This window comes from Gobio gobio (assembly GCF_949357685.1).
Source record: "Gobio gobio genome assembly, chromosome: 24".
NCBI lineage: Eukaryota > Metazoa > Chordata > Actinopteri > Cypriniformes > Gobionidae > Gobio > Gobio gobio.
Genome location: NC_137120.1, coordinates 12936657 through 12961724, shown reverse-complemented (window position 1 = coordinate 12961724; position 25068 = coordinate 12936657). Strand labels below are relative to the sequence as shown.

Genomic DNA, 25068 nt, shown 5'->3' with positions numbered 1-25068 from the left:
GCGCTGTATAATTAACCGTCTGGCTTCATTTTTAATTTGTAGCGTTCTAGTAGCTAGTTAAATGGGCAAATGTTTAATAAATAGGTAGGTGAGATGTTCAAAATTACGTCTCGACTGTGTCTCAAATGTGTGTCTCGACTGAAAGTAAAATACTCGATGGTGATTGGCTTCTACGCGGAGAGAGTGAAATACTCGATGGTGATTGGCTTCTAAGCTGAGAGAGTGAAATACTCGATGGTGATTGGCTTTTTTCTTCTTTTTTCTTTTACCAACGGAGGCAAAAGTCTATCATTTATCAACAGTTGTAACTTTACTCGTAATTACATCCGCACTTCGGAAGTTTCAACACGTTCATAAGGTAAGTGCTGCGTATATATTAGTCCCTGGTAAAATACAATGTTTGCAGTTGTAGCCTATATGTTGCTTGCAAGTACTTTTTATCAGACAACACATTTACTCTTGAATGGTCTTCAAGGAAGGAAGATGCCTTGTGTTCCCAGATAATAAGTGTAGCTACAACATCTGCCAGCAGGAGCGAACAGACCACACTAACCACACCATGAGCCATGAAAATACATATAGGCCTACTGTATACTCATATTCCTCAAATACTGTATACATATACATATACTCATATTCCTCAAAATGTTCCTGTATTTTAAAAGCACATTGTCACTGGGATGAGACCATTTCATGAATCCACCTCTGGAGACAATGATGATTTCAATCACCTTCACTATGATAAACATTAAAGACATTTAATCAGAGTTCAGTGAGGAAACTGAGCTGCTAATAAAGTCTGTTGATATTTCCTGATCAAACACAGATCACTCAATAATACACTGACAGTTTCACAGGAGCTTCTAGTGATGATAATCAGACTGAATTTGAATCGAAATCACATAACTATATTGTTGAAATATTGAATATTTAATGTACAGTTGAAAAAAGGGAAGGTTAAATTTTTAAGACCCTGACACTGTAAATATGTTGTTTTTCCATGTTCAGTCACTAGTTGGCGCTCCAGCAGGGTTTTTAGGAGAGAGGTACTGTCTGTACACCATTAAAGAGTTAAAATGAATGAATCTGAAGTTTAAAAATTATTCAGAGTAGATCATAAGAATCAGTTGAATATCCGATGATGACCAACTCATGATGTGATGTTTGAGCTTTTGACCTTGAGTCTACATTAATCACAGTGACCTTCAGGATCACATTAAACATGTCAAAAATTTTGAATGGTTTGTGTTTAATACAGTAACACTGCTGAAGAGAGTCATAATTAATCAGAATTCATTTTTCTCTTCAGTCTACACAGATGTGTCGATCATGTTCATAGTCTCATTCATTTTCAAGAACGCCGCTGACAATTTCAGAAGAAAAGTCTGATGCCATGAACATATACACATATTTACATGATATGATTATGTTAAATAAAGCAGATTTGAATGTAAATGTTCAGTATTTTTCCACTGCACTGGTCTGTTTCTGCTCTGTGTTCACACTTCATCTCTCTCTCACACGTCCACATGCACAAAAGCAGAAGTAACTGCAGTTTTTTGACACTTTTAGCTCCTGACAGCTTCAGTTTCGAGTAGTTCTGCTTATCAGCATTTATTTGAGCAGAAATGCGTTAAACTGCATGTTTACGATTAAAGTGTCTCTGCACTTACTGCTCTTCTCTCTCATCTGGGGCCTATACCATGAAGCCGGTTTAGCTGGCTAGCCAGATATGTTTAAGCTTAGTTTGTGCCAATCCTGGGTTTTAGGTACCATTAAAGTGGTTTGGCTTTTAGCCGTGTTCATCTCCATAGTAACTTACTCTCCACGGCTAACCTGCTCCAGGGCAGGTTATGTTCTGGATAAGACATCTCAAACTGAAATTGGACCAATCAGCTGTGAGCAAAGTGACACGCCTCTGATGCAATAAAGTCACTCCCTCTGTTTCTATCCAAATTAAAGGTCACTATAGCAAATGGTTTTTAAAGACTAACGCGTCTGGCTTTTAACAATGCTTATTTATAATAATAATACTTTTGAATGATTTAGATATAATTTATGTAATTATACCCTTATATATTTTAGTTAATCAATCATTAATAGGCACTTAGTTCAAATTAATATTAATAGCCTATATAAAGGTCATACAAATAAGCTTTAAAATCAATAAATAAAGCTATAAAAATGACTACATGTGATCTTAAATGTTCAATTCTCTCTATATATCAACTAAACTAACTTCATAACTTTTACTTGCATTGACATATAATATATTTCTTTAAGTTATCCTCTTTCATAGACAGCTCTTTTCTTCCTGTCTATTTGTTTAAATTCTTAATATTTTTCAATCATGTAATATTCTGCAGAAGAGAGAAATGAATCTCAGTTTCACTGATCCACAGCTTGTGATTGGCTGTTCACTACTGACGTCACAGCTAAACTCCTAAACTCAGGATCAAAGCCTGAGTTGACAGAGAAAGCTGATGATCAGCATCATGGGACTAACAAAGCCTGAATAGATTGGTTTGGTTTTGTCAACTCAAAACTAATCCTGTAACCCTGAGTTTGTTAATGGTACAGGCCCCTGATCTCAATTGATCACTCACTATATTTGCACAAATACATGTTCTATTGATGTAAATCATTCAGATTGTTGTATTGAACTCGTCTCTTGCTGTAAAGCGTTTGATGTGGTGATTCAGAGACTGATGCAGCTGATGGTGATGGTTTAGTTGCTCTGTGGAGATTCATTATGGTTTGTGGGGAGCAGAGAAACACAGACTGAACCAAACAATGATTTTAACAGCTGAAGGACAATGAGAGACTTGATCAGCCCAAACATCTGAAACTCATGGGGTTCAACAGCCATAAATGCAAACATGTGCTAAAATTGTCACGATGAGAGATAAAGATCAAACTAAGACCATCAGTCTCATCCTGTGCAGATTTGATCAATAAATAGCCAATGAGTGCAAAAAATACTCTGTTAATAAACAGCTGTGCAAGCATTAATGTATGTTTTGCCTTCTGGGGATTAAACAGACACCTTCAGCAAGAATATCTGGATCTCCACCTTCTTGTAAACTCAAACCATTGGTCTGATTTCACTCTATGGGTCTGATGCTGACGTCTCTTCCGTGTTCTTCACTTCTTGTAGATGTGATGTCATAAACCAGCACAGCAACAACAGCCACGCCCACCACTGCAGCGACGACCAATCGGATCACAGCTTCAGAAGTATCACAACAGCAGGTACAGTCTGAAAAAAAGAGCACTGAATGAGAATTGTGCATTTAGGTCCCTTTCAAACAGACTTATAGGTGCAGGATTTGTGGGTAATTATGAGCTCAAGCATCCGGTGGAACATGCACACTTTCCTTGCTTAGCCAAATAACATTAGCTGTACTGTTTTAAGGGCTTCTGCACATCGTTATTCTCAGCTCCCATAGAAATCTGTGATTGTAAGCCCTTTAAAATGTATTGCACCCATCAGCTGTAATATGAATCAACACCCATGAACATGTGATACTATGAACACTGGGCTGTGTTTGGACAAAACTATCCATGTAATCCGGCCACTATGAACTAAGATTGAAAGCATAATCAAAGTTTTTATAACCTTACGTTACAGGATTGAGATCATATTTATAAGTGAATTTGTTCCTTCTATGGAATATTTAAAGGGTTAGTTCACTCAAAAATGAAAATTAGCCCATGATTTACTCACCCTCAAGTCATCCTAGGTGTATATGACATTCTTCTTTCAGGCAAGTACAATCAGAGTTTATTAATAAATATCCTGACGCTTCCCAGCTTTATAATGCCAGTGAATGGCAGGCCAAAATTTGAAGCTCAAAAGTTTATTAACCGGAGGGTTAATAAAGGCGGACCGCCTTCCGTATTCAACTTGCGAAGAAAGTGTAGTGACTCTCGCTGTTCAAAATGCTTACGCTCTGTCTAACGTTATAGTCACGTCAGTTACTCTTTTTTCGTAAGTTGAATACGGAAAACGGTCCGCCGGAAGCTAGATATTTGACTTTATAAATAAAAGAGTTTTAAATATGGATATTTTTCTTTCACAAACCCATCGATTCGCTTCAGAGGGCTTTTATTAACCCCCCCGGAGCCGTGTGGGCTGAGAAGTGTCAGGATATTTATTAACATAACTCTGATTGTATTTGTCTGAAAGAAGAATGTCATAGGCTATACACCTAGGATGACTTGAAGGTGAGTAAATCATGGGATAATTTTCATTCTTGGGTGAACTATCCCTTTAATATCACACTTGACATGAGAGCTTTGTAAATCAACACTAACAAAATATGACAGAGAACAAACTTAAAAAACAGAAACACACAGGAGCAGCTTTCAGAGGCGTTTACTGAACGCACTAGTGTACACACACTCATGTACCTGTAGCTGGATCTGTATTGAGATCCTCCTCAGTCTAGTTGAATGTTGAATTGTTCACCGCACAGCTGGACGACACACAATTTGAGCTTGATGATCTTTCTGGTGAAGAGGAACTTTGTGGAGTCACTGATAATGACAGATGTTACTGTGATGTTATTGTGCTGATAATAACAGCCCTAATCTTTATTTATAATTAAATGTGTATGTGAGTGTTGTGTTGAGAATATTGTTGGTTAATTGTATGTGCAATGTGGATATGCACCACTAGGGGTCTGTAGAGGATCTGCTGAGGATGATAGAAAGGTATAGAGAATGAGAGGCGTGAGTGAGTGAGAGGAGTCCTGTGTCCCAGTGTGTGTACTGTACTATCTATCCTAAATAGTATGTGACATTAGAATAAGTTTAAGCGCCTACAATGCCCTAAAAGTATGTACTGTTTTTGTGATGAAAAAGTACTGTGTAGCAATAGAGTCAACAAGCTTTGGGACATACTATCACGTGATTAAATTGATTCTTTAACGGACGCTCTGTTGTATAGTTATGTGCATCCCACTGTAAACTGGCCTGTCAATCATCTTATCACAGTTAACATCCTCCACATTTAATTTAATTTAATTTCCTAATTCCTACCCTATAGGAGAGAAAAGTAGTATCACATTGATCTGCTTCGGAGACTCTCCTCATATTAATGGGATAGTTCAGCCAAAAATAAAAAGTATCCCTTGATTTACTCACCCTCAAGTCATCCTAGGTGTACATGAGTCATGACATTCTTCTGTCAGACGAATACGATCAGAGTTATATAAAAAAATTGTCCAGGCTAATCCAAGCTTTATAATGGCAGTGAATGGCAGTCCAAAATTTGAAGTCCATAAAAGTGCATCCATTATAAAAGTGCTCCATATGGCTCCGGGGGGTTAATAAAAGCCCTCTGAAGCGAATCGATGGGTTTGTATAAGAAAAATATCCATATTTAAAACTTTATAAAGTAATTATATATATATATATAAATAAAAGTGCAAAAGGTGTACATAAAGTCTTTGAAATGGGGCCTTATTATAAGAGGATGTTTACATATTACTAAATATAACTAAATATTAACCTGTAATATTAAATAAAAAAGATGTTTGACCTTTATTCTAAATTAATCACAGAGTGACATTCAGGATCACATTAAACATGTCGAAAATCAATTTGAAATTATTAAAAATCCTCATAAAATGCTAATGTTATTAAAACTAAAAATATTAATGTTTAATATAGGGCTGAACGATACATCGATTTTATCGTCATCACGATATGAACTCACGCGATGAACACGTCGCAACAGACAGCCTGACACGATGAATAAGGGAAAACAGTTTATTACATGCGCCAATCTGAGTAACATATTCTGAATACTTGGATTACTTCCACATTGAATTGCATTTTATAAGTGTAGGAATGCAGCTATTAAATCCTGTTTACTAAACATATAAAATATTTAGCTTATGTCAAACGGGGCCAACGGCGCTTGGGCTAGTAAATCAGCACATATAGGAGAATGTAAAGTTGCACGTCAACTAAGCAGGTAGCACCGGCGGTGGTCGGCCAAAACACTTTTTTTTGTATGTGAACGCTGTTTTACGTGAATATTATGACACGAGTGAAGCACAAAGCTTTATTTACAAAATAGGTTTGCAATTAAATGTTACGTCGCAGCCATGGAAACATAAGGATTCATCCCAAACGAGAGAGGAAGCTTTGTGTGGTGAGCCAAATTTAAGTTTGCTTCGTTTTGCTATCTGGTCACGATTTTCCACGAATTTAACAATATGCTTACTCCATTTTATTCTACTGGACATGGAATCTCTTATTTATTTTCCCAAATCCTCATTTACGTCTCACAGGGGATTAAACGTTTCAGTTACGGATGTACGGTGAAGCAGTGAAGAGGAGATTTGGGACTTCCACAAAGATAGGTTTTATTCGGATAAACATCGGAGAGAACACCACACAGCATACACATAACGTAGACTAGACAAAGACTGGGTGAACAAGAGGAAACTAAATGCAAACACTGACTGATTAACGAGGGGCAGGTGATACAGGTGATTAACTAAACAGCTGAACAGAACTAGACTAACAAGGGAACACGCGATACACGCGATCCCAGTAGGCGCGTCCTCGCGTCGTAGAAGTCCAAATGAGGAGGGAGGGTGGGCACCCTGGAGTCGGGAGAACTGGGGTCTGACTGGCTGGGGGGCCTCCAGGGTGGAGCCGTGGGTGGCCATGGCCGGTCTGGAGCCGTGGGCGGAGCAGGAGACCTGGGCGGGTCTTGAGCCGTGGGCGGACCAGGAGACCTGGGGGGGGTCTGGAGCCGTGGCCGGACCAGGAGACCTGGGGGGGGTCTGGAGCCGTGGCCGGACCAGGAGACCTGGGGGGGTCTGGACCAAGCGGCAACCTCCCGCAGTTTCTCTTGAAGCCAATACGGAAGTGCCTCAAACTGCAATTCATCGACTGGCCGCTAGGGACAGGATCCAGAAGGGAGCAGAATCACATTGAGCCCCATGTTAAAATGGCCAACTTTAGAGCAGAATAAAACATGTTTACAGCCACGTCCCGCCTTTTTGTCCATTTTCTGTTATCCGGGAGTGACGCGCGATGACGCGCTGCCAAGATGGCAACGGCCGGCTTTGCGCTTCAGAACGGCTCATCAGAATCCTATGGGTGACGTCACGGACACTACGTCCATATTTTTTTACAGTCTATGGTCTGGACCCTTGGGCAGAGTAGGAGACCTGGGCGGAGCAGGAGTCTTTGGGCGCCTAGGCCGAACCAGAGCCCCACCCACATGTGTGCCACCCACATGTACATAGCCCCAAATGTACAAATTTTCTTTGGGGAATTCAGGGGTGGGGTGGAGGGCTCGTGGAATGGGGTGGCCTCATGGGTTGGAGTGGCCTCGTGGAAGCCTGGTGCGGCCTCGTGGAAGCCTGGAGAGTCTGCAGGAGCAGGAGAGTCTGGAGCAGAATCCAGGAGTCCCGGAGCGGGCACAGGAGAGTCTGGAGCAGATTCCAGGAGACACAGAGCAGTTGGATCGCTCCCAAAGTCTATCAACCACCGCTCTAGAGGATCTGCCGTGGCTGCGGCCGTCACGACCTGAGACGGGGGCTTTGCGGCAGCCCTCCACTTCTGCCTGGGCTTAGGAGGGATATGCGGAGGAAACTGGCTGAGGGTGAACTGACCAGGCAGCAAGCTTTTCTGAGGGGACTGGACGAGGAAGACACGTATTCTTAGGAACCTCTTTTACAATCTCGAACTCTGAACAATTTAGGATCAATATCAGATTGATTGTCTCAACTAGGGAAAAGGAACAGGCAGGTTCCAGGAAACGAATCGTGTCCTCGTCCAGGCCCATCAGAAAAAACGCGTTAAGGGGTGCATCTGGCCAGTTCACCAGATAAGCAAGCTCAGTAAATTCCTCCACATACCTCTCGAGCGAGCGACCGTCCTGCCTGAGCCCACACAGGCGATCCACCGCCGAAGAGTTTTCTGCTGGGGACACTGGAGAGAGCGGGAACAGGAGAATGCCTATCTTCAAATAGAAGTCCTTTCGCTGTATGGGTCTGGTCTTCTGTTACGGATGTACGGTGCAGCAGTGAAGAGGAGATTTGGGACTTCCACAAAGATAGGTTTTATTTGGATAAACATTGGAGAGAACACCACACAGCATACACATAACGTAGACCTGACAAAGACTGGGTGAACAAGAGGAAACTAAATACAAACACTGATGACTGATTAACGAGGGGCAGGTGATACAGGTGATTAACTAAACAGCTGAACAGAACTAGACTAACAAGGGAACACGTGATACATGAAACGAAACGCAACAGGAACAGACCGACATGTAACAGTTTCTTCCTTGTTTGATTTATTTAGGAGTAGGCTATATTCGCATCATTTACTGTGGTGAAGTAGAAAACGGAATAGGACAGATAAATTTTACTTCAAACTTTACTTTATTTAACACAGTTTGTGCTTGCTATTAGACTTGGTCAAGTTTCAGTGTATAGCGTTTTTCATACACGCCTGAGATTTTTAGTTTCGCTTTCTCTCACAGCGCATAATCAAATAAAGCCTAAATTCTTGACCCTGCGGAAGATAATTTCGTTCTTCACATTTTACTACAAGTAGCCTATCAGTTTTGTAACATCAGGAGAAAACCATGCTTCTTTCCTGCTCGTGTCATCCCTTTCAGCGCAAAGAGGCATGACGCACGTCTGTGGGGAAATATAAACACATTTTTTCTATAACTAATATTCAACTTATATTTTTTCATTATTTACAGATATTTATTTAAATGTTTTACAGGCTGTAGTAGGCTATGTTGTTTCACTGACGGAAGTAGATAGGCCTACTAAAATAAACACGCATGAGCCTTGTTTATATATATTTTTTCAAAATGTAGGCTATTTATTTGAGGTATATATACACCTCAATCTCAATTAAATAGCCTACATTTTGAAAAAATATATATATAAATGAATAATATATTTAACGAATATATAACGAATTTATATATATAATATAGGCCTAGGCTATATAAAAAATATATATAGGCGTGCGTGCATGTGTAGCCGCCACCCCCAACCACTGCGCCACTGCGCAGTTACACTGCCGTGTTATATTTCATTCTCCCTTCTCTTTCTTTAATATGAAATGCTGTTTGAATTTTCAAGATAGAAACGCTTTCTTGCCCTGGCTCTGTTGTTCTGGCTCATCTCTACCTCTAGCTCCCACTGCTCCTCTTCCGACTCCATTGTGATTGATCACGCAAACCGTGCATTTTTTCGTTTTCATATTGGGGCTTCTGAGAAATGCATTGAGTTTCCTTCATTTATTTAGAGAGTAAATAAACTCATGAAACAGAGAAGTATTGTTAATGTTATCCATTGATTTCAACAATGCAACTGTATTATAAATATCAACTATTTAAATTGTAGGGCTAACTGCAACGGAATAAAGTTACTCATAATATGTATTCTGAATACGTAATGCCGGTACATGTATTCCGTTACTGCCCAACACTGAACACGACCTATTAAAAGCACTAAGACATGGGAACAGTATAGCTGACATTCACATTTGAATATTTATCGCAAGTCATATCGTCATTGCAATATTAAACAGTGTTATCGCACATCGCAGCTTTTCCTCATATCGTGCTGCCCTAGTTTAATACAGTAATACTGCAGAAATGAGTCATATTGATTCATCAGAATTCATTTTTCTCTTCAGTCAAGACAGAAATGTCAATCATGTTCAGAGTTCATTAATTTTCAAGAACGGCGCTGACAATTTCAGAAGAAAAGTCTAATGCCATAATAATATTAATAATAATTTGTTACATTTATAGAGTGCTTTTCTAGGTACCCAAATCGCTTTACATATAGAAGGGGGGAATCTCCTCAACCACCACCGATCCACCACCAGCCTTTGACTTTAGAATAACGTTGTTTTTCCATGTTCAGTCACTAGTTTGAACATGTATATATAATAATAATAATATGTATAATAATAATATATATATATATATATATATATATATATATATATATATATATATATATATATATATATATATATATATATATATATATATATATATATATATATATATATATATAATATATAATATATAATATATAATATATATATATATAAATAAATATATAAACAAACTTTCCACTGCACTGGTCAGTTTCTGCTCTGTTTTCACACTTCATCTCTCTCACACGTTCACATGCATAAAAGCAGAAGTAACTGCAGTTTTTTGACACTTTTAGCTCCTGACAGCTTCAGTTTCGAGTAGTTCTGCTTATCAGAATTTATTTGAGCAGAAATGTGTTAAACCGCATGTTTACGATTAAAGTGTCTCTGCACTTACAGCTCTTCTCTCTCATCTGATCTCAATTGATCACTCACTATATTTGCACAAATACATGTTCTATTGATGTAAATCATTGAGATTGTTGTATTGAACTCTTCTCTTGCTGTAAAGCGTTTGATGTGGTGATTCAGACACTGATGCAACTGATTCTGAGATTCATTATGGTTTGTGAAGAGCAGAAAACCACTGGACCAAAACCGAACTAAACTAAACTAAATGATTTTAACAGCTGAAGGACAATGAGAGACTTGATCAGGCCAAACATCTGAAGATCAGTATATTTCAAGAAACTCATGGGGTTCAACAGCCATGAATGCAAACATGTGCTAAAATAGTCGCTATGAGAGATAAAGATCAAACTAAGAGCAGGGTGGAATATAAACTGAAATAACTAAAGTTTGCACATTTGTTTTCGTGACCACATGTGCCTGTGGTCAATTTTTTTCTTCTCCTCATCACATTTCACACTCAACGTTTTTTTTACACCCCTGTCGTCAACATCTTCCTAGAACTGTTTAACTGTGTTTTCAACAGAAACACCCGCGGCCATGATGAGATTAATGTTTGTCACCTTTTAAAACACAAGGTTTGAACATGAATTCACTGATTAATATATTATATTTTTAGATAATAGTGTCTGCTAAATGAATATAAGTAACCGCAGAATCCAGAAGCAATATGAAGTAATTTTGTTTTATATAAACAAAATGTTTTTGCCAGTGTATAGATCTGTTATTCTCAGTGGTTATATTGTTGGGTGCTCATGTGAAGCTATAAGACTATATAACACTTTTATAGTAGATTTCCTTATTCGTGCGGTAAGAGATGAATGATTGTACAAATGCATTATGTAGTGATGTTTGCTAATATTTATTCAGAGGTCAAGAATGAGGCCGAATAATATATTCAAATAATATGTAAAACCATCTTTATTTAACATTGTACAGAAAGAGGCTAAAGTTGTCAGGGTTCTGTCACTTCTTGATAAGCTTTTTGATTGGGTGGTGATGAGAGGGCTGGATAACGCCTTGGTGGTCAGGCACCTTGCCCTGCCCGCACTGTCCATGCGCCTGGCCCTCCACGCCACCCAGACTCCTTGCTCTGCCAGAGCTGCCCAATTGCATTGCCCTGCCGTGGTCAGTCCTGGACCATCGTCCAGTGAAGGCTCCAGCCCCTGACCTGCATCCAGTGAAGGCTCCAGCCCCTGACCAGGGTCCAGTGGTAACTCCAGCCTGTGACCAGAGTCTAGAGAGGACTCCACCTCCTGTCCCGAGTCCAGGGAGGACTCTGCTTCCTGAACGACGTACGTCGCCCTGGTACCCTGAACTGTGTGTGCCACCCTGGCTTTCTTTTTTTTCTTTTTTATTATGAAAACAGACAAGTACAATATTTACAAATGAGAAATTAGATGAAAATTACTTAGACCAACAAAACATACATTATGGTCAGTACGATTTGGGTATATGTGTGTGTGTGTGTGTGTGTGTGTGTGTGTGTGTGTGTGTGTGTGTGTGTGTGTGTGTAGGTGAAGGAAAGTAAAAATATTTGAATAAAGGAGCATGTAGGGAAGTACAACAGACATAACCAGAGTAAAAAAAAATAAAAATAATAATAATTTTAAATGACAATAATAATGATGAAGATAGTAATAATATCCCCAAAAAATTGAAAATGGGGTATGAGGAAGGTGACAACAGCAAAAATAATAGCAATATTAATAATAATAGTAATAATAATAACAACAATAATAATAATGATAAATCAAATTAATAAGAAATGATAAATAGTAATAATAGTATTAGCAGTAGTAGTGATAAACATATGAACAAATATACTAATTTCATCCGGAATGAGGGGGAGGTTAAAGGATCAAGGACAAAAAAAATAATAATAATAGTAGTTATAATAATAATAATGGTAATATTTATACGGCCATTAATAGTAATGATAATAGTAGAAGTTGTAACAGTAATGATAATAATAATAGTAATATTATTAATAATGCTAATATTGATACAGCCATTAATAATAAGGTATTATAAAGCTGCATCTGATACCCCTCATGGCCATGGCACAGGATAGACCCCCGCCAGCATCATATTGCAACGGGCTATCAAGGTGAGGTGCAGCAGGGCCCAGGGTCCCAAGATCCATACCCATCCCCAGCGGTCACACGCATGCCACGCTTACCCTGTCTTTGTTTTTTTGTTTTTCCTTTCTTTCCTAGATATATGGCTACTTTCATTGTTATACTCATGATATGTTTATGTCGACTAGTGTATAATGCATTAAAAAAAACATGGCGTGTAGCATGGAACCAGCCATGTTTCCCTTCTCCAAACCTAAAGCCCAGGCCGCCATACCCACGCCTCACCCTATATGTGTGCCTTTTTTTTTCTCTCTTTGCTTTAAACCTTGTTTTATGCTCCAAATGAATGTGTGTGTGCACCTCATCTAATATGTGAAGCATTAAAACAACGAGACAAGTGCTGTGCCAGCCGGAGACAAGAAATCCCTGGCAGAAGTACAAGCTGGAGGGTGAAAACCCAAGGCCTCCCGCCCCACATCACACCCACCCACCCACAACTAATCTGAACTGCACATGGCCGGGACTAGTATGCCATAACCAACCAGGGTCCGGAAGCAGCGAAAAAGAGAAAGAGAAAGAGAAATTTAAATATAATTTTATAGGCATTTTATTTATTTTTGATATTAGTCTGTGTTGCTACCTCTTCCTGACCCCCCTCCCCTCAATCGTGTGATTATTGATGGTATATCATTGAGGATGGCTTCAGACAAAGAAGGTCAGTGGATTCATGACTGTTGGAAGTTAAAGAGAGATGACCAAGAAGGGTGTAATTCTGAAGTATTATTTTGAGTGGAGGTAGTCAAGTTCCCTTTCAGTCGGTCACGTTCGACGTACGTCGGAACTGACCGTCGAATTGGGATCTATTTTCAGAGACGAATCTAATTCGAGTGTATAGAAACGAGCCAATAAACATTGGCATGCGGTTCACGCACCGCCCCGCAGCGTGGGTATAAAACACGGAAGTGAACAACGCATACTGCTTTCAACTTCGGAGCCGATGGTTTTGTTGCTTACCGCACAAGACTACGAGCGAGAGTTCAAGGCGAGTCTGGAGTGTGCTCTTCCGGGTGTTGGTGTGACGGCGCGAGTCAGCGAGTGGCTGCAAAAGGACTTCCTGTTGGTTCACTGGGCGTTTTCCTTTGAGTGCTCACCCGCGGGCTTGCACTATCGGACCGCGGCCATCTCCCTGAGTGCTTCAGCACTATAAAAGAGCATTTTTCATTCCTAAAAGAGCAAAATACACGGTTTGACCCTGCGTCTTTTTCAAGATGTCATTCAAACCGTGTGTTTCTGGATGCCGTCGTTTTCTGTCCTCAGTTGACGGTCATGATCGTTGTCTCACGTGTTTGGGCGTTCAGCACGCTGAGGCAGCGTTCGTGAATGACTCATGTTCCCACTGCGGGAACATGACCATCGCAGTGCTTAGGTCTAGGCTCGAATACCTCAGACGGTGTGGAGTCCCATTGCGCATCCCCCGATCTAGTGGTCCTCCCGCTGCAAAGCAGAGGGCTGCTACTTTGGCTGATGCCTTTGGTGGAGATCTGAGGATGACGGTCAGGGCTTCCCCGACGGGCCAAAAACCCCTTGGGCCCCTCCCACCCTCCGCTGCGCCGGTGGAGCTTCCGGAGGAGCGCGCCGGTTCTTCCCACGGGGGGCCAGCCTTTTCCTTTGGGGCTCCGGCTGAGGACATGATTTCGCTGGCTGCATCGGAGGATGAGCTAATGGGTTCTGGAGATGACGACCCGGCTGCGTTGCCCCCTTCGGGTGTGGTAGCGTTGTCCGAGCCGGATCCAGAACTTACGGCTATGCTCTCCCGGGCTGCCGCGAGTGTCGGGCTTGAGTGAAACCCTCGACCGTGTCCCGAATCCTCGCGGTTGGATGACTGGTATCTTGGGGCGGCCTGTGCTGGTTCTCAGCGCCCCGCCCCAGTGCCATTCTTCCCGGAGGTGCATCAGGAGCTCACAAAGTCGTGGTCGGCGCCCTACAGCGCCTGCCATCGATCGACTGACTCCTCCATCCTCACTACCCTCGACGGTGGTGCAGCTAAGGGCTACGTGGGGATACCTCCGGTCGAGCGCGCCGTGGTGATGCAACTGTGTCCCAGGGCCGCGGTCGACTGGCGGAATGCCCCGCGTCTCCCCTCCTCATGTAAGTTCTCGTCCGGGTTACTGGGCAAGTCTTACGCCGCCTGCAGGGGAGGCCGCATCATCGCTGCATGCCATGGCGCTCCTGCAGGTCTACCAAGCCAAAGCGCTCAAGGAGATATGCACGAGGGTAGTGCCGACCCAGGGATCATGCAGGAACTGCGGACAGCGACGGACCTCGCCCTCCGGGCGACGAAAGTTGCTGCCCGCTCCCTGGGTCGGGCGATGTCCACTATGGTGGTCCAGGAATGCCACCTGTTGCTGAACCTGGCTGATATGCGCAAAACCGTCAAAGTGCGGTTCTTCGACGCCCCTGTCAGTCAGGCCGGCCTCTTCGGCGACGCCATCAAGAGCTTCGCCCGACATTTCTCGGTGGCCCAGAAGCAGATGGAGGCGATCAAGAACATCCTGCCCCTGCGGACCGCTGCTGCCTTCACCCCTCCGCCGGGTCCAGCGCCTCCTCCTGCTCGTCGCAGAGGGCGTCCTCCTGCGTCCGCCTCCGCCCCTGCTAAACCCAAGCAGCAGCCTCCACCCGGGAGCAGGGCGCCGGACGCAAGGGGGCCACCCAAGAGGGCCAAGATGGTTGTGCGCGACCCCCCCCCCCCCGGGCCTTGCCACTCCAGTCTTCCCCTCTTCTCGCCAGGGGGCAGTGTGAGGCTAGAGGACGCCCCCGGACCTTCTCTCCCACACACTGCCCCACCTCGGAATGTTCAGACCCTTCTCCGGGTCTCCTCCGTCCGAGTCAGGTCTGAACATTCCACCTCGCTGCCTCACCCCGGGTACGTCTGTGGTGCCGTTGGTCCCGCTTGCACAGACTTCCGTTCAAAAGGTTAACGCAGAAACGCATCTTCGAATGCATCCGTCCCCAAGATTGGTTTGCAGCGATCGACCTGAAGGACGCGTACTTTCACGTCTCTATCCGTTCCTACGCTTTGCGTTCGAGGGGAAGGCATATCAGTACAAAGTCTTGCCTTTCGGGCTGTCCCTGTCGCCCCACGTCTTCACGAAAGTCGCGGAGACAGCCATTGTTCCACTCCGAGAACGTGGCGTTCGCATTCTCAACTCACCAGGTCCCTGTGTGAAAACAGGGACCTGGTGCTCCGTCACCTCAGCCTGTTGGGCCTTCGGGTCAACCGAGAGAAGAGCAAACTCTGTTCCACGCAGAGAATCTCTTATCTCGGCATGGAGCTGGATTCCGTCAACCGGACTGTGCGCCTCACAGAGGAACGAGTCCAGTCAGTGTTGAACTGCTTGAATACATTCAAGAGCAGGACGGCGGTCCCACTGAAATTCTTTCAGAGGCTCCTGGGGCATATGGCATCTGCAGCCATGGTAACGCCGCTTGGATTGTTTCATATGAGACCACTTCAGCGCTGGCTTCACGCCCGAGTCCCGAGGTGGGCGTGGCAGAGTGGCCAGTATCGGGTCCCAGTTACCCCGTACTGTCACCAAACCTTCAACCCTTGGTCCGACCCCTCGTTCTTACTGGCCGGAGTGCCCTTAAGACAGGTGTCCAGACATGTTGTGGTATTCACAGATGCCTCAGCCATGGGTTGGGGGGCCATGTACAACGGGCATGCAGTCTCGAATCTGTGGACGGGTCCCCAGCTGCATTGGCATATCAATTGCCTGGAGTTAATGGCAGTACGTCTTGCGCTAAGTCGCTTCAAGAAGCTGCTTCAGCACAAACACGTACTGGTCCGCACGGACAGCACTGCGGCCATTGCGTACATCAACCGTCAGGGTGGTCTGCGCTCCCGTCGCATGCTCCAACTCGCCCGCCACCTCCTCCTGTGGAGTCAGAAGCATCTGAGGTCGCTTCGTGCCAATCACATCCCTGGTGCGCAGAACCAGACAGCCGACGAGCTCTCTCGTCAGTGTCCACTTCCGGGAGAGTGGCGACTCCACCCCCGGAGCGTCCAGCTGATATGGGACCTTTTCGGAGCCGCACAGGTATACCTGTTTGCCACTCCGGACTCGTCCCATTGCCAGTGGTACTATTCCCTGAACGGGGGTACCCTCGGCACAGATGCACTGGCGCACAGCTGGCCCCTGGGACCTACGCAAATATGCGTTTCCCCCAGTGAGCCTTCTAGCACAGACACTGTGCAAGGTCAGGGAGGACGAGGAGCAGGTCTTGCTAGTTGCGCCCTACTGGCCCAACCGGACCTGGTTCGCCAAACTTACTCTCCTCGCGACAGCCCCACCCTGGCCAATTCCCTTGAGGAAGGACCTTCTTTCTCAGGGAGGGGGCACTCTATGGCACCTGTGTCCAGACCTCTGGAAACTCCATGTCTGGTCCCTGGATGGGACGCAGAGGTTCTAGGTGGCCTGCCACAGGCAGTGGTAGACACCATTAGGGCTGAAACGATTCATCGAGTTACTCGATTAACTCGATTACAAAAATTCCTCGAGGCAAAAATTCTGCCTCGAAGCCTCGTTAAATTCCTATGACGCGCACTACACGCACAGGGATCTGATTCACACGGACCGCTGTTCAATGTTCAGGAAGCACACCATAGCGCATGATACATTTTGAATTTAGTTTAGATTCTAGATGCCTAGAATCACTATAGTAACTGCATGTTTTACACAGTTTATGTAAGTTGATTACCGTTCTTATAGCTGCCACACACACACACACACACGCGGCGCGCAAGCCCCGAAGCCAGATCGCTTTCACTTTCATCCTCATAAAGTTTGTCAAGTAAATGCTTTTAAAGCCTTGCCAGTTTGAACATTGAAGCGGTTGTGCACTATTCAAAAACAACAATACGGAAAACTTATCCGTTCAGTGCTCAGCTTTTTTCTGTGACACGGAGAGTTGAGCCGTGTCGCGTCTTTGACAACGAGCGCGCGCCCTGAAGGCTGACCTCTTTTCGCGTGAAAATCGCGTGCGGAGAGCAGCGCAGAACTGATAGTAGAAAATCAGTAACACACACACACACACACACACGCATGCACCCTCCTCTCTCTCTCGCGCGCCAGTCAGACCAATCGTGGCAATGCATCACATATGCTTAAACTTTTATGTAGCCACGCAACAATAATTTCAGCATGCGTTCACTGTATACACCGGGACGTGATATTGTGACACGATTTTTCGAACGGATGCTTCACCTTAAATGCACCGCTATGCAAGTGATGCAAGCCAAATGCAGCGTTCTATTAAAAATGAATGTATGAATTTCTGCTGTACCAAACTGCAATAAAGCCTCACACACACACACACACACACACACACACAGGTTGCTAGGTTACCTTAGCAAATAGGCTCACCACATATGATATATTATTTGTTAGTAGCCTAATGGTAAATGCTGCAGGTGTAGAAATCTACATAAAATATATTTACTTTGATGTCAGCGCTAGATTACAGCATGAAACCTGTTGTGCATATTAATAAATTAAATTGCTTTTCATTTTCGTTATGCATTATTTGTTTTGGTTGTTTAAAAACACGGGGAAAAAAACATCCGATTAATCGATTAATCGATCGATTAAGTGCTAGATTAATCGATTACAAAAAGAATCGATAGCTGCAGCCCAAGACACCATCACTTCAGCTAGAGCCCCCTCTACGAGGCGCCTCTATGCTCTGAAGTGGAACCTGTTTTCGTTGAATGGTGTTCTTCTCGCCACGAAGACCCCCAGAAGTGTTCGATTAATGTTGTGCTTTCTTTCCTACAAGATCGGTTGGAGCGAAGGCTGTCTCCCTCCACCCTGAAAGTGTACATCGCAGCAATAGCGGCGTATCACGATGTAGTTGAAGGTAAATCCTTAGGGAAGCACGACTTAATCGTCAGGTTCCTCAGAGGTGCGAGGAGACTAAATCCTCCTCTTTCTATCTCGCTACCCTCTTGGGACTTAGCCCTGGTGCGCAGAGCACTTCAGGGCCCTCCTTTTGAGCCTTTGCAGTCCGTTGAGTAAAAAATCCTGTCTATGAAGACGGTACTCCTGACTGCATTGGCCTCAATCAAGAGGGTGGGGGACCTGCATGCGCTTTCGGTCAACGAATCGTGCCTAGAATTCGGGCCCGGTAACTCTCACTAGGGTTCACTAGGGTTCGCTAGATTCTATAGCCTCCGTGTGGAGCCGGTTTCCTCCCGTGTACTCGCCTCCAACGGCCGGTAGACGCGAAGTGCCCGTTCCTGTGTCGGCTTGCTACGCCACTCCCGCCTATGGCCGGATACGTGCTTTATTTTTCTCCAGTTGTGTTCCCCAGAAATGGTGAACCCTGTCGAGCTCCTCCGTCACACCTTCGGTGTCAGACGTGGCGGCCATCTAACGCCAGGCCTGCACCCGTATGCTTGTGGAACGTGTGTGTTAGGCTGGGTCCATATGTAGCGGTTCCCTCACAGCGACCCCATATGTGTATTCCACGGTACCTGCTACCCTACTCGGCTAGCCCCGTGTCTTTCCCTTGACAGAGCCCGCTCTGTCGTCTCTGGCGGTGTTCTTTCCCCCCTGGAACCAGGTTGGATCCACCCCAGAGACTGCCATATGTTGTTACTACCCAGATAGGTTAGTCCGTATGAGTATTTCCTAACTCCTCCTCCGGAGGACGTGGCTCCGCAGCGTACCATCTCCCGAGACGGGCACGCTTTCCCAGCGTTATCCAATAGTCACGCTGAGTGGGTCTTGCAGAAACAGCAGTGTCGGACCTCCCTGCTTTAAGCCCTGACTGCTGCTCCAACTAGGAGCACCCAGTGAGCTTAAGCAGGGCGCTGAAAGGGCCAGCACCCTGGCGTTTTTGTAGGGATCCCAATTCGTCGGTCAGTTCCGACGTACGTCGAACGTGACCGACTGAAAGGGAACGTCTCGGTTACATTTTTAACCCTCGTTCCCTGAAGGAGGGAACGGAGACGTACGTCCCGTCGCCAGGTCCTGTGCTTCAGCTGCAGGCCCGAGTCACATCTCGGCTCCTCAGTTGTAAAAGCGGTATGCGTTGTTCACTTCCGTGTTTTATACCCGCGCTGCGGGGCGGTGCGTGAACCGCATGCCAATGTTTATTGGCTCGTTTCAATACACTCGAAGTAGATTGGTTCCCTCCTTCAGGGAACGAGGGTTACATACGTAACCGAGACGTTTTCCATGGAGATGTACTCTATTAGTAAATTTTTCCTTAAAGTTAAAGTTGTAATGTGTATGGAGTTCCTTGATTTCCCGTTCATGAGGATAGTTTTCTTGGCGATAGTTAGAGCCACTAGGAGTAACTGACTGTTTGTACTGTTTAAATTGATTATGGATATGTCACCTAATATACAGAGAAAGGGAAACAGCGGGATGTGACAACCCACAAGGTTGGATAGTGAGTCAGTAACTTTTTCCCAGAATTTTGCAATGCCAAATAGCGTGTAAATAGGTGTCTGGGGTGTTTTGTGTGCAATGTGACCATGTTTCTGAGGTAAAACCCATTTTAAATAATTTCTGTCCAGTTAGGTGGACTTAGGGCTGGGAAAAAAATCGATTTGATTTAAAAATCGAGTTGGTAGGTCAAATCGATTCATATTTTCAAAAAATCGATTTTTTAGATTTTTTTTCTCCCCCTCTGCAGTATAGCGCAATACATACATTTTGCATTCGCCAAATCTTCCTTCAGGGTTTCTGTAGCACGCTCAACGGGTGGCGCAGCCCTCTGCCCCTCTGCCCCTCCCCTCTCCCAAGGGCAGCGCATGCATACACAAACAACATGGCAGAAACAGCCGGCGAAAGAGAGCAGCTCCTTCCAAAAAAATGCTCTTCGACTTCAGTCGTGTGGAATTGGTTTGGATTTACGGCATCTGATGAGGAACAGACAACACCTCGATTCAAACTATGTCTTAAGGCTGTTGTTGTTGCTGGCAGCAGTATGACAAATCTGTTTCAGCATTTAAAGCGAAGACATGCGGCTGAGTGGGAGAAGTGTTGCCTTCTTCGAAAAGAAAACCACTCTAGTGGCGTTAGCGTTAGCCTACCGTTTGCAAAGCAAACAACTCTTCAACAACCAAGCTTGCCTCAAGTCTGCTGTTGTTGATAGGCTCATTTTCCTTGCAAAGAATGTTTAAAATACAATTACATTTTTTATGGCGAATGGTGTTACTGTTTACATGTTCAATTCAACTAAGAGTTACCTCAGGATTTTTTGTTGTTTATTAACTCAATCCAAGTATAAATAATTTGGATGTTTAACAATCTTTGTTGCACACTGCACAGTGACTTTTCAGTTAGATAAAGGGTTTGCCTTTCCAATTTTATGTTGATGCACTTTAATTAAATCTAATAAATATATATTTTTAAAATATATGTACAGTTTGCAATTTTTTTGTTTTAAATGGGGGGCGGGGGAAAAAATCTAATCGAATCTTAAATCGAGTTTTTTATAAAATAAATCGCAGATTTTTTTAGGGGAATAAAATCGCCCAGCCCTAGGTGGACTCTATGAAGTACTTTATATTGTATAAGTTGTAAATTGGCGTTTTTGGCGATATTTTTACAGATTTGTGTCCAGAAAGCAGCATTGGGACCAATGGATAAGTCTGGCAGGCTTAATGTGTTGTCTGATTTGGATATTATTTTATTTTTGGGGGGGGGGGGGGGGGGGGGGTATATTAATTAGCTCTGAGATTGGAGGGGGAAGGTCTAGATTAATTGTCTGAGTGTCGATTTTTGATTGAATAGATGATTTGATTTGTAAATATTCCAAAAAGCAATTACTCCCAATGCTGTATTTCTGGACCAAGTGGGAAAATGGTGCCAAGTTGTTATTAAGGAGGATGTGTTGAAGTTGTGTGATGCCCTTATCTACCCATGTGCGTAAATTGAGTGGCTTCTTGTTAACTATAAAATCTGGGTTATTCCAGATCGGGGTGTATTTTGATGGTGCAAGAGGGGTGTTTGTGATTTGATGAAATTTCCACCATGCTGTCAGAGCTGCGGCTATTGTTAGTGTTTTAAAACAGTGATGCTTTTTGATTGTCTGATTATAGAAAGGTAATTCTGAAATGTTAATGTCTTTACAAATTGACTGTTCAACATCCATCCATATGCTTTCTGATGGGATAGGATGAATCCATTTGTAAATATTTTGGAGCTGATTGGCCAAAAAGTAGTGGTAGAAATGTGGTGCTTCCAGTCCTCCTTGTGTTTTTTGTTTCTGTAGTGTAGTCAATTTAATTCTTGGGGTCTTATTTTTCCAATAGAATTTAGTGACAATTGAATCTAGTGATTTAAACCAGGTGAGGGTGGGTAGTGCTGGAGTCATTGTAAATAAATTGTTTAATTTAGGGAGTATAGTCATCTTAATTACTGATATTCTGCCCATAATGGATAGTGGTAAATTCATCCAGCGATGAAGGTCATCATTTATTGTTTTCAGTAATGGAGTAAAGTTGAGTCCAATCAGCTCTGACAGCCTGGGGGAAACATTAATTCCTAAGTATGTGATATAGTTGGTGCACAAAGGAATAGGTGGTGTCTGGGATGTCACATCCAAGCTGTTGGAATGTAATGAGAGTATGGCAGATTTACTCCAGTTGATCGAGTATTTAGAGATATTTGAGAATGAATCAATGAGTTTAATTGTTTCTTGTAATGATGATGGGGGGTCTTGTAAATATAGTAATATATCATCAGAATAAAGACTAATTTTGTGGTGCATGTTTAGTGTCTGATTTCCTTTAATGTAGCTGTTTTGACGGATAGCTGCTGCTAATGGCTCAATGAAAATGGTAAATAATGAAAGGGAGAGTGGGCATCCTTGTCTAGTCCCCCGTTGCAGTGTGAAGATTTGTGATGTTAATCCATTGGTGATGACAGTGGCTGAAGGTGATGTATACAGAATTTTGATCCAATTAATGAATGACTCCCCAAAACCAAATCTCCCTAATGTGGAAAACAGGAATTTCCAATTGACCCTATCAAAAGCTTTTTTTTCATCGAGAGTAACTATGTTTTTTTTTTTTTTTTGTTGGATGAAAGTCTGCCTTTGATGAAACCGGTTTGATCTGGATGGATTATAAATGGTGTGACTTTTTGGCTTTGGCGATGATTGTCTACATTGATTAGGGAAATCGGACGATAACTTGCTGGTAATGTTGGGTCTTTATTTAAGAAGTAGTGAAATTGTTGCTGTGTTCATACTATCTGGGAGTTTTGATTTTTGTTTTGATTCAGTAATTATACGGATGAAGAGTGGCAATAAAATGGACCAAAAGTGTTTGTAGAACTCGGCAGGGAATCCATCAGGGCCTGGTGCTTTATTGTTTGGCATGAGTTTGAGGGCATTAAAAAGTTAAAAAGTTCTGATAAGGGAGATTCAAGATTATGTATTTGATGTTTACTGAGTTGAGGTTGGTTAATATTGTTGAGAAATGAGTCAAAGTCTTTCTGATCTGGGTCTTTATCGGAGGAATACAGGGAGTGCAGAATTATTCATCTTCCAGAATCTGGCAGTACGTTTTGGGAGTTCATTTTTAGTCCATCTCTGCAAAACGGACTTCAGGATGGACTAAAATGAACTCCCAAAACGTACTGCCAGATTCTGGAAGATGAATTCTTCAAACAGTGGTACTAGAGGATGTGGTGCTGGTCCTTCAAGAGTCATTCTCAACCTATAAAACCTATAAAGCCTATAAAAAAGCAGGCTTCATGTATTTTACAACACTTCAGTTTGTGATTCTTATCTAGTGGGGGTCATTTTTTAGGATTCTTTACCTAACTGAAGTCTCTGAGATCCTGACACCTTGCACTTCTGGAGACTCCAGGTAGGTTGCAGCTCTGGAAAATGGTGGCGCTGGAGACTAAAGGGTTCCTGATGGTTTCACCCTTAATTCTTCACCTTAATTCTTAACTCTTTTGCGGTTAACAGGTGTCTTTTCTTCACCACCTGTTTTTGTCAGATCCTGCTGACCCAACGAGCATTTCACTGTCCAATGGTCATGCCTTAACTACAATGTCTAGTATTGCATTAGTATTGCATCCTTCTCATGGGCATTTAATACTTTTTGACTTTTCAGTCTGAGTTAAATCTCTTTTTTGGCTCAATTTATCTGTAAAAGAAAACATGCCTAATAATTCTGCACACCTGAATATAAGGTGATTTTCATTTCCAGCCTTCATGAACAATTATATATCAATAATACATTATTAAATACTAAATCAATAGTAGTTATTAGGATTACTGTGGTTTGGAATTGGTCAAATGTGCCTGGAAAAAAAATATGATCAGAAAATCAACGTGCCTAATAATTCTGCACTCCCTGTATAATTTACTGTAAACATTTTGAAAGATTTTATTTATTTCTTCTGGTGAGTTGGTGGATTTCCCTGCTGTGTCTCTAATTACTGGTATTGTAGCTTTTTCTTTATTTTGTTTGATATGATTTGCCAAATATTTACCAGATTTGTTATTCTGATGGTAGTTTTCTTGTCTTAGCCTCTGAATTAGGAATTGTTTATGTTTATTGATTAATTCGTTCAATTTGAGTTTATATTTTCTTAATGAATCCTGTGTTTCTTCTGTTGGGTTATTTATGTTAATGTCTTCTAATTTTTTGTTCCAATTTTACTTGTTGATCCTTTTCTTTCCTTTTTTTGTAAACAGAGAATTAAATTATTTTTCCTCTTAGTATGGCTTTCCCTGTTTCCCAAAGAAGAGATGGAGAAACTTCCGGGGAGTCATTCATCTCTAGAAAGCATGACCACTCTCCTTTCAAATAACTCTCAAAATCATGATCTTTCAGAAGAGATGTGTTAAATCGCCATCTGGTAATGGGTTTATGTTGACTAGTTGTGTTCCACTTTAATGTTACCGGGGCATGATCACTAATGACTATTGGATGGATCTTCGATTCAGAAATATTTGATATGATAGAATTACTGGTAAGAAAGAAGTCAATGCGGGAATATGAGTGGTGTACTGGAGGAAAATGAGTATTCTTTACTGTCAGGATGCTGTAGACGCCAACTATCGCCAAGACCAAAATCACTCATGAACTGTTTTATGGTTTCGGCAGATTTCCAAATGCGTTTATTGCCAAAACTATTACATCTATCTATTGTTGGATCTAGAACTGTATTGAAATCACCTGTAATTATGACTGGACAATTAGAGAAATTTGAAATTGAAGTAAAAAAGGTCTGGAAAAAGGATTGGTCATCTGTGTTTGGGCCATATAAGTTGCCAATTGTGACTGGGCTATTATTAATTGAGATGTTTATGATAATGAAACATCCTTCAGGGTCTGTAATGGTGGTATTATGAACAAAAGAGATTTTTTTATTTATTAGAATGCATACTCCTCTTTGTTTTGTGTTGTAGTGAGCCGAGAATAAATGACTGTAATTTGATTATTTAATTTTATTATAATCCGATTCTGATAGATGTGTTTCTTGCAGGAGACATGTCGGCTTGTAGTTTATTTAAATGATTAAAAACTTTGACCTTCTTTGTCTGAGAACCAAATCCACGAACGTTCCAGGTTACAAAAGTGATAGATGACATGTTT

General features: G+C 42.6%; 1 protein-coding gene across 1 annotated transcript in view; it reads left to right on the top strand.

The window, feature by feature from the left end:
* Positions 1–270: 270 nt before the first annotated feature.
* LOC307120386 (SLAM family member 5-like) overlaps positions 271–25068 on the top strand; it is a 62367-nt gene continuing 37569 nt past the window's right edge. The window contains exons 1-2 of the mRNA XM_079807406.1: positions 271–358; positions 3158–3252. The gene's annotated coding sequence lies outside the window, so the exon portion shown is untranslated. The remainder of the gene's footprint in view (positions 359–3157; positions 3253–25068) is intronic.